Source organism: Macaca nemestrina, chromosome 5 (genome assembly GCF_043159975.1).
Source record: "Macaca nemestrina isolate mMacNem1 chromosome 5, mMacNem.hap1, whole genome shotgun sequence".
NCBI lineage: Eukaryota > Metazoa > Chordata > Mammalia > Primates > Cercopithecidae > Macaca > Macaca nemestrina.
The window spans coordinates 1,703,035-1,713,745 of record NC_092129.1 but is presented as its reverse complement, the minus strand read 5'-3'; positions in this window follow the sequence as shown (position 1 = coordinate 1,713,745).

Here is a 10,711-nt window from a genome sequence, read left to right as displayed (position 1 = left end):
TGGTATAGTTTACAATACAAATTAGAGTTTAAGCACCTTTGTAAAGGAATAATTCTGAGGATGGTTTGTAGCTTTCACCAGTGTTTCAGGAGGATGTGTGACGTTAAATGTTTAAGAGTCTTGCTTTTGGCGCCTATCTCTTACATTTGAGTCTTCCCTAGGCCGGTGGTTACTACACTTCACTGTGTATTCAGATCACACACGTTTGTCAAATGCAGATTCCTGGGCTCTGCCAGGCCACAGATCTGGAATTAAGCAGGGCTTCTGATTTTAAGCAGGTGACAATAATGCCGATGTCTTTGGCTTGGCATACAGTTGACCCTTTTCCTGGGATGTGCCTGCGGGAATAGCAGGAACTGTGCTCATCACACCTCCCCGCGTGGCTCTGTGTCTCTGTGATGTCTGCAGAAGATGACAGCAGTTTCTGAGCGTTGAGAATCAATGGCATCCTGTTCAAAGAGCACGTGAATTCCAGGAAGATGTGAGCATTTAGACAACCCAGCCTGGAGCCCCGAGTCATGACGGACCAGTTGCAAAACAAAACACATGAGAAACCCCTGTGCTTCTTGCCCGCCATCTGTGGGCAGCAAGTCCCCAAGCAGGGAGCATGCGTCCACTTCCGGTGACTGTGCCGTGCCCACGACCGGGGACAAAAGACTCCCTGTGTGGGACACAGAGCTGGCGCTGGCCCTGAGGTAGGGATGGTCAGCAAGGAGCAGAGTGAGCCAGGGAGGGAGAGTGGGAGAGATCCTGAAGGAGTTAATTCTTCTTGCAGTCATGGTGCCCCATTCTACAGGCAGCATTGGTTGGAAGTGCCAGGAAAGATTAGTGTCTGCCTTCACTGGAGTCACCCACTTCTTTTAGCTGAGAGGACGCTGGGTTTTGACGCGCTGCGTTGTATAATCAGTAATGGATTGTTAATGTTCTGTAGGCTGTTTGTTTATCCTTGGATAAACATTAACCGAGTGTAGTCACATACATTAATACATGATGGTACCGTCACACACATGTTCTCATGGGTGTGGACACCTCACTCCATCTGTCTCATGTCTACGTTTTAAATATTTAACAAGAAGAACGCAATGTTATGGGAAAGCAGCTCCAGATCTCGACACTTTGGCCTGAGGAAATCGTTTTGCCTCCTTATGTTTAGCTTCCTGCTTTTATTTTTAGCAACAATAAACACACACAAAGATACTCAGCTCTGAAAACCCGTTCTGCTCTGCTCTGTCTGTGTGACCCCCATCCTGGGTGTACCAGGGGTTTTGTGTCTCTGCAATCTGCTTTCCCAGCAATGGGGGGAAATCCAGTCATTCATTTGCATTTTTTCTATGCTGTCATCAAACCAGGGGCCATGCTGGCCTTGGCCAGTCTCTAAGGACGAATGCTGTGGACGCTCCAGAGGGCTGGGAGCAGCCCCAGGTCCTAGCTCTTGGCTGCACCCTCTTAGCACCACTAGCTTCATTCCGGTAGTGCACAGACTTGAGAGATGGCCCCATGCCCTTGTTCCAAACAACATAGCTGCAAACGGAATTAACGGGCGTCTTTACCCTGCACCTGCACACTTGGTGTGCCCTCAGTCTCTGTGATGTCTGCATGTGAGTGTGTGGGGTGGGTATGTGTTTGGGGGGAAGGTCGGAGTGCCAGACAAACTCTTTCTCAGGTTGGCCCTGAGTGAACCGTTGGCACACAGAGAATGTTCCCTTGGCACGTTCATACCCTCACAGCCGTGCACGCGGTCTTGGATGAGCACCTCCCTGTGTGTGCCTGGGCTGCCTTGAGGTGAGCAGTGGGCCAGTGAGGGTCCTTTGTAGCGACACACTGCAAACAAGCTGAGCTGGGGGCTGGGGCTGAGGGTCCCTTCTCTCCATCCCTCCCACCCTTTCTGGAACCTCCTTCATGGTCAGGTGCAAACATGCCTTTGCCTAGAGCTGCTCTGGCACTGCTCTGGCTTCTAGCTGAGTTCTCCTCCCTCTCACCCCCACCCCACAGCCTCCCACTCAGGCAGGGACAATGCCTCTCTGCGGGTCAGGCAGCAGCACAGGTTGCTGGCCGGGGCAGCCGTCACTCACCTCAAGGCCCAAGGACACATTCTTGGGGCTGAGAGCCCAAGGTCGCTGTGGTACTTGGGTCTTCAGTTAGTGGCCCAGCAGGCCATGGCCCCGCTTACCTGGCCTTCCTTCCTATCTTCCGAATTGGCTTCAGGACAACACTGTGTTTACATTGGGATAGGCTCCCTTGGCACCAGTAACACACATGCACACACACTCACACCCACACACGCTCACACTCACCACACACAAACACATATGCACACACGCTCACACTCACCACATAAAAACACACATGCACTCACACACGCACACACTCAGCACACACACACACCACACATATAAACACAGATGCACATACACTCTCTTACACACACACCACACACAAACACGTATGCACACACTTGCACACATACATCACACATATAAACACACATGCACACGGACTCACAAGCACACCCATCACACACAAACACATATGGACCCACATGCACACATACACTCACACCTACGCACAGGCACACACACAGTCATATATATGCACACACTCACACATGTATGTGCACACACTCAAGCATTGACACACACAAGGCACATGCACACACACATTTTCATGCACACTCGCTCACACTTGCACTCCTGCACACCTGCACAAACACATGCACAGGCAGCCGAGGCTGGGCTGTGTCCAGTGCACATTGCATCCTGGTGATCACAGCTTCTCAGCTTCTCGAGGAACCCACAGAGTCCATGCCTCACCAGCATCCCCCATCCCCCCGCCCCCTCCCTGGTGCTTCTGTCCTCTGCAGCTGGGAGAGACAGGTCCACGGAGAGAACCTGTAGGGGACGTGCCTGAGGCCGCTCACCACAGCCAGACTGAGCTTCTGTCAGTGGCTGGGATTGGGGGCTGGTACAGAGGAGCCAAACAGGAATTGGACCCCAGCAACCCAGGCCCATGGCCATGGGCAGGTCATCCCTTTGCAGGTCACATTGGCCTCACCTGCAGATGGGTGATGAATCAAACACAGGGCATGGGAAGTACCAGTTGAGGAGGGATGTCACTGTTGGGCACACTGCGGGGACAGTGGTCAATGACAAGCCTCTGATGAGTTCTGTGGCAGGACTCAGATGCCTGCCGGGTCTGAGCACAGATGCGTCTGTGCTCACCTGGTTTGCCACCGGGTGATAGCACGTGCACGGGCCAGTGCTTCTCAAGGTCTTGATCTTGCGGGGTGGAGTCACAGCTGGGCGGGTGCCTTGGGAGCCCCACCTCACACTCCTGCACCTGTGCCTTCAAGCAGGGTTTGCTGGAGCTGTGTCAGCAGGGCAGAGTCCCTGGACGTACAGTTCGGATTGGCTGTCTGCCAAAAGGTGCACCTGCTGGCAGCAGAGCTAGAAGCAGCAGTTCTTTTGAGCAGCAGGCATTTATTAAGTGCCTGCTGTGTGCAGGTGGACAAAGAAGCATTTGCTAATGAGAGAGTTACTCATCCAAACAAATATGCTTCTCAACTGCACACTTGTATTCGTCCAGGTTCTCCAGAGAAACAGTCCAATGGGATAGACAGACAGATAGATAGATGGATAATAGGTAAATAGACAGATAGATAGATAATAGGTAAATAGACAGGGTCAGTGGGTGAATAAATGGATGGATGGATGGATGGATGGATGGATGGATGGATGGATGGATGGATGGATAGACAGGCAGATAATGAGAGAGAAATAGACAGAGAGAAAGAGATTATTATAAAGAATTGGCTCCTGAGATTGTGGAGGCTGAAAAGTCCCAAGACCCGTAGTTAGCTTAAGATCCCAGGAAAGCCAATTCAGTTCAAATCCGAAGGCCAAAAAGACCAAGGTCCCAGCTCCAGTCGTCAGGCAGAAGTGCCCTCTTCCCTGGGGCACGGTTGGCCTCTTTGGTCTCTTCAGGCCTTCAGCTGAGCGGCTGAGGCCCACTCACGTTGGGGAGGTGGTCTGTTTTACTGAGTCTACCGATTCAAACGTCCATCTCATCCGAATGCACCCTTGCAGACTGAATCTCTCAACACCTCAACACAGTGTGGCCCAGTCAGGTTGACACACAAAATTCACCCTCACCTGCTCTGCCTCAGAACCACACCATGGGGGCAGAGTTGACTCCGACTCCCTCAGCTCTCTCCTCTGCCCCCGGCTGCTGGCAGCTGCTGCCATCAAGGTTGTCCTGTGGGAGCTTAGGCTGTGTGCTTTCCCCAGACAGCTGAGTTTCAGGAAAACCCACGTGGGGCCTTTCTTTTCTGTTGTCAAGGAGAGAAACCCGGTGTCATCCATGGGAAGAGGCAGCCATTGGCAGAATCCTGGGAGGGTCTGGCAGCTTCCCTGAATGCCACGGAGGCTAGGATTCGTCCCATAGCCCTGGCTCTCAGCCACCCTACCTTGCATGTCCACAGGGTCAGTTTCCGCGTGCACCTGGTGTTGGACGGAGGGGACAAAACAGAAGCCCTCACGGGCCATGCCAGAGCACACAATGCCAGCACGGTTTGCCTCTGAGGCCCCATGGTCAGGGCCTGTCTGAACTACCCCAGGACCGGGCAAGATTTGACTCCAGGAGCACAGGGAAGTGCCTGGGAAGACTTGGTTAAACTAAAAACAAGCCACAGGTTGTTTCAATTCAAAACTGAATTTTTCAAAACATTTTAACATTTCTGAAATCAGAAAATTGACATGGCAAAATTAACGTCCTGATATGTAAAATGTGGAGGCCGGGTCGGATGAGGGGCAGCAGGTGCCAGCTGAGGCCCGGCTGTGCCACCAAGGCAGGAGGGGCCCCTGTGCAGCTGCAGGCAGCCTTGTGATGGGTGGGAGGGAGGCAGTGGATGCTTGCTGAGGGGCAGCAGGGATGTCTCCCTCCTTGTCCAGGCCTCATGGCCACACAGGGCTGGGTGCTCGCCACTCTGGCTATCATCCTCACCCAGGCAGACCCTGGAGCCTGGCCACACTGAATCCTGACATTAATTTCCTTAGATTAATGCTTCTGATAGAAGTTTTGTGATCTTCTAGGATGGATGGAGGGATTTGCTGGTCATATGCTAGTTAGTTACCAGTAAATGGTATATTTGATGTGCCAGGCACCCTGCCCAGTGAACGCATGGTGTATTCTTTGTTCTAAGTACTGGACGCACAAACGAAGGCACCTTTTTTGTCTTCTGCATTGTGATAGGTAAATGGATGATGCTTCTTTTAGCTAGGTGCTGTGCTGTACATGAAGGTCCCTTCCATGTGGTAGGTGCTCTGCTGGGTAACTAAAGGCACCTTCCTGTGCTAGGTGCGGTGCTGGGTACATGAAGCTACCTTCCTGTGCTAGGTGGTTTGCTGAGCAAATGTAGGTACCTTTTGTGTGACAGGTGTTCTGCTTAGTAAATGAAAGTGTCTAACATATGTTAGGTCCTGTGCTGGGTAAATGGAGGCAGTTTCCAGTAGCTCAGACCTGTGCTGGGTAAACGGTGGTAGCTTGCGTGTGCCAGGTCCTGGGCTAGGTAAATGAAGGCAGCCTCCAACAGCTAGGTCCTGTGCTAGGTAAAGAGCTTCCCTGTTCAGGTCTTGTGCTGCGTAAATGAAGGTAGCTTCCAGTGGTAGGTGCTGCACTGGGTAAGTGCAGGTGCCTTCCACATGCTCGGTCCTGTGCTGGGCAGTTGAAAGTGTCTCCCAGGTGCGAGGTGCTTTGCTCAGTAAACAAAGGCCCCTTCCACGTGCTGGGGAAATGACATCACCTTCCACGTGCTAGGTCCTGTGCCGGGGAAATGAATGGTGCCTTTCCTGTTTTCAGCCCTGTGCCAATTGTATTCAAATATTCTGTCTTCATCTTTTTAGCAACCATGGAAGAATACAAGTATTTCCATTTTATATGCAAGGACGATGAGACTCAGGTGGTGAGGCTGGGACAGATTCCTCTTCTATCAGGCCTGCGAGGTTTTGTGTGGGACCCTCATGCTTTATACACAGGTTTTCCTGTCCCGCGGTTGTCTGTCAGGTTCTGGGAATTCTGAGCTGGAACGAGGCACTCCAGCAGCATCTTCCCAAGAACACAGAGCCCACCAAGCCTGCACAGCCCACACAGCACGGCCCCTCATTGCAGATCTGCTGCCCTCGCGGGTTTAGGCCTGGTGCTCCCCTCTCACAGGGCTGTGCCTCAGACCCCACATCCACGCTGCAACCTGGAATGCACCTGCCACATGGTGTGAGAGGCATTTTCTGGGAGATGCCCAGGGTGGTACCTTCACTGGAAAATAGTGGCTACTGGGTCATGCTGAGGGGCCTTTAGGACATGGAGCTGCAGCAGTGGAGGGCTGGGCTTTGGTCCCATTTGACCCTCCCCCATGCTTCATCCTGAAGTCCTTTAATCTCGGTCTGATGTTTAAAGTCGCGACAGCCCCTTCTACATGACCTTGGCGAGTTCTGACAATCAGGTGAGCTGGTGTGTGTGGGAACAGCGCAGAGCTCTGTGAAATGTCAGGCGTCTTCCCGGCCACAGGGCATCATGGTCAGCGTGTTGCAGGGTCAGTTGACCACTTGGACACCTGGTTATGACCATTTCAGACTCTTTTGGAAACAATCTGCTTTTATTCCCATTAGCAAACAAACTTGCTCAGCGGTTTGATGTGACAAGCTACAGGCAGTGCCAGAGTGCGGTGTGCCAGCATGAGAGGGAGTGAGCAGGGGGCAGGTTTTCTCTGGAATCGTGCATTGTAGGAATAAATCACGTGTGTGTTTGCACCTTCTCACGCCTATGTGAAGATGAAACTTTAGTGCTTGAGGTTAAAAAGAATCCTGATGAAGGAGTCTGGCTCTTTCCGCCCTGGTCTAGAAAACAGTTTCCCGTGAAGGACCAAGGACTGCAGATTTTCGGCTTCAGGGCCCCACGGCCTCCACCCCCGCCACGCAGCTCTGTGGCTGTGGCCTGAAAGCAGCTGCAGCTGCCGTGCACAAGGGGCGGCTCTGGGCAGGAAACCACTTGCGAGCTGCCCCGCGGCTGGGGCGTCCCACAGAAGGAGCAGTGGGTTCTGTCCCACTGTGCTGCCTGCCAGGGATTTCCACCATGAGGGTGAATCACGAGGGCTTCTCGTGGCCTGGTCTTACCTGCCTCTCTTGCATGCAGGCTTTTTTTCTTTTTTAAACAAGGAAAGAATAACTTTATTGTAAGTATTTATTTATTTATATATTTATTTATTTATTTATTTATTTTTGAGACGAAGCCTAGCTCTGTCGCCAGACTGGAGTGCAGTGATGGGATCTCGGCTCACTGCAGCCTCCGCCTCCTGGGTTCAAGTGACTCTCCTGCCTCGGCCTCCCGAGCAGCTGGGACTACAGGCGCCTGCCACTGTGCCCAGCTAATTTTTGTATTTTTAGTAGAGATGGGGTTTCACCATGTTGGCCAGGATGGTCTCGATCTCTTGACCTTGTGATCCCCCCTCTCGGCCTCCCAAAGTGTTGGGATTACAGGCGTGAGTCATGTGCCCGGCCTATAAGCATTTATTATAAGCATTTATCTCCAACACCAAGGTTGCCATATTCAGTGATATAAACATTGGTTCTGGATGGTGGAAAATGTTATGGCCGTGGGATAAATTTATTGTTAAATTTATTCAGACCAGAGGGAAGGTGAAGCCTGTGTCTCCTTGCTCTCACCCACGGGAAATGGAGGGGAGGCTGCCAGGGAGGCTCCGTGGGCACCCCCCTGGGGCCCTAGAGAGGTACGGCTGGTGGGAGGCAGTCATTTCCAGGCTGTGGTGTGAACCAAGATATTAGCATAGGCACCGTGTGAGGCTCAACTGTCTACCCAGGCAGTGGAAAAGGAGTTTTCAACAGAGACGCAGCAGACCTGGAGCTTTAAAAGATTTCAAGTCTCGGCTGGGCTCAGTGACTTATGCCTGTAATCCCAGCACTTTGGGAGACCAAGATGGGTGGATCACAAGGTCAGGAGTTTGAGACCAGCCTGGCCAATATGGTGAAACCCTGCCTCTACTAAAAATACAAAAATTAGCCAGGCTTGGTGGTGGGCACCTGTAGTCCCAGCTACTCAGGAGGCTGAGGCAGGAGAATGGCGTGAACCCAGAAGGCAGAGTTTGCAGTGAGCAGAGAATGCACCATTGCACTCCAGACCGGGTGACAGAGTGAGACTCCATCTCAAAAAAAAAAAAAAAAAAAAAAAGATTTCAAGTCTCTATGATCCAAAACAGTGCTTTCCCAGCTACGTTTGCCACATTCATCCTTTCTGCAGTGTTCATGGGACTGTCTCTGTAATGGCCACAGATCTGCTTCTGGAGGTTCTACCTTATTACATTGGTTTTTGTTTGTTTGATGGTTGATTTCTGTAACAACACCACTCTTTTTATTTTTATGGCTCTGTAATATGTATTTCATATTTGATAATGCAAATCTTCGTATTTTTCCAAATTATTTTATCTATACTTTTACAAACATTTAAAAAGAATTCTTTTTTTTTTTTTTTTTTTAAGAGACAAGTTCTCACTCTGTCACCAAGGCTGGAGTGCAGAGGTGTGATCAGAGCTCAAGGCAGCCTCAACCTCCTGAGCTCAAGTAATGCTTCTGCCTCAGCCTCCCAAGTAGCTGAGACTATAGGCACACGCCACCACACCCAGCTAATTTTTTTATTTTTATTTTTTGTAGAGACAGGGTCTCCCTACATTACCCAGGCTGGTCTCAAACTCCTGGCCTTAAGTGATTCTCCTGCCTCGGCCTCCCCAAATGCTGGGATTATAGGCATGAGCCACTGTGCCTGGCCTTAAAATTAAATTAAATTTAAAACTTATTGCATGTAAAATTGCCATACTAACAATGTTATTTTGTTCTACATAAGATCCCAGTGTTTCATCATTTATTCAGGTTTTTCATCACTTTATTTATGTATTTGATGTGCTATAAATGTACTTGGTTTCAGGCTAAATGGGATAATTTAATGCATTCACATATTTTGTAAAGATCAAATCAGTGCACTTGGGATATCCACCACCTTAAACATTTGTCTTTTCTTTATTGCTAGAACCATTAAAATTCTTCTCTTCAAGCTATTTTGAAATATACAATAGATTATTGTAATCTATAGTAAACCTACCAAAAACTAGGTGTTATTTCTTCTTTCAAACTGTACATTTGTATCCACTAATCGACTTCTCTTCATTCCTACACCCCTTGCCCTTCCTGGTCTCCAGTAACCACTACTTTCTATCTTCATGAGATCTACTATTTTAGCTACTGTCTTTCTGTGCCTGGCTTGTTTCACTTAACATAATGGCCTCCAGTTCCATCCATGTTGCTGGAAACAACAGAATCTCATTCCTTTCTCTGGCTGAACCACATTCCATTGTGTATATGTGCCACCTTTTCTTCTTCCATTCTTCTGACCGTATTCCATTGTGTATATGTGCCACCTTTTCTTCTTCCATTCTTCTGTCAGTGGGCACTTAGGTTGATTCTCTGTTTTGGCTACTGTGGATAGTGCTGCAATAAACATGGGAGTGCAGAGATCTCCTCAATATCCTGATGTCCTTTCTTTTGGGTGTACACTCAATAGTGGAGTAGATGGATTGTATGGTAGTTCTATTTCTAGTTTTTTGGGGAACCTCCATGCTGTTCTCCATGGGGGCCTGTACTAACTTACATGCCCACCAACAGTGTCTGAGGTTCCCTTTTTTCTCTCCAGTATTTGTTACTGTCTGTTTTTAATAAAATCAATTTTAACTGGGGTGAGATGGTACCTCATTCCAGTTTCGATTTGCATTCCCATGATGATTAGTGATGTTAAGCATTATTTCATATACCTGCTGGCCATTTGTCTGTCTTGTCAAATGTCAAGAAATAGACATTTCTTGAGAAATCAAATTATTGGATTTTTTTCCTATAGAGTTGTTTGAGTTCCTTACATACTGGGGTTGTTAATCCCTTGCCAAGTGATCAGTTTCCAAATATTTTCTCCCACTCTGTGGTCAACCTTTGTCTTCACTTTGTTGATTGTTTCCTTTGCTGTGCAGAAGTTTGATGTGATCCCATTTGTCGTGTTTTTTTAAATTTATTTTTTATTTTTATTTTTGAGATGGAGTTTCGTTCTGTTGCCTGAGCTGGAGTGCAATGGTATGATCTCGGCTCACTCCAACCTCCGCCTCTGGGGCTCAAGCGATTCTCCTGCCTCAGCCTCCCAAGTAGCTGGAATTACAGGTGCCTGGCACCATGCCCGGCTAATTTTTGTATTTCTAGTAGAGACAGGGTTTCGCCATGTTGGCCAGGCCGGTCTTGAACTCCTAACCTCAGGTGATCCACCCACCTTGGCCTCCCAACATTTGTCAATTTTTGCTTTGGTTCTTTGCGCTTTTGAAATCTTACCCCAAAAATCTTTGCCCAGACCAATGTTTTATAGCATGTCCCCCATGTTTTCTTGTAGTCATTTCATAGTTTCAGGTCTTACATTTAAGTCTTCAATTTTGATTTGACTTGCGTGTGTGCTGAGAGACAGGGGCCTAGTTTCTTCTGCATATAATTATTCAGTTTTTCCAGCATCACTTACTGAAGAGACAATCCTTCCCCCATTGTGTGTTCTTGGTGCCCTTGTTGAAAATCAGTTGGCTGTAAAGGCACAAATTTATATCTGGGTTCTCTATTCTGTTCTATTG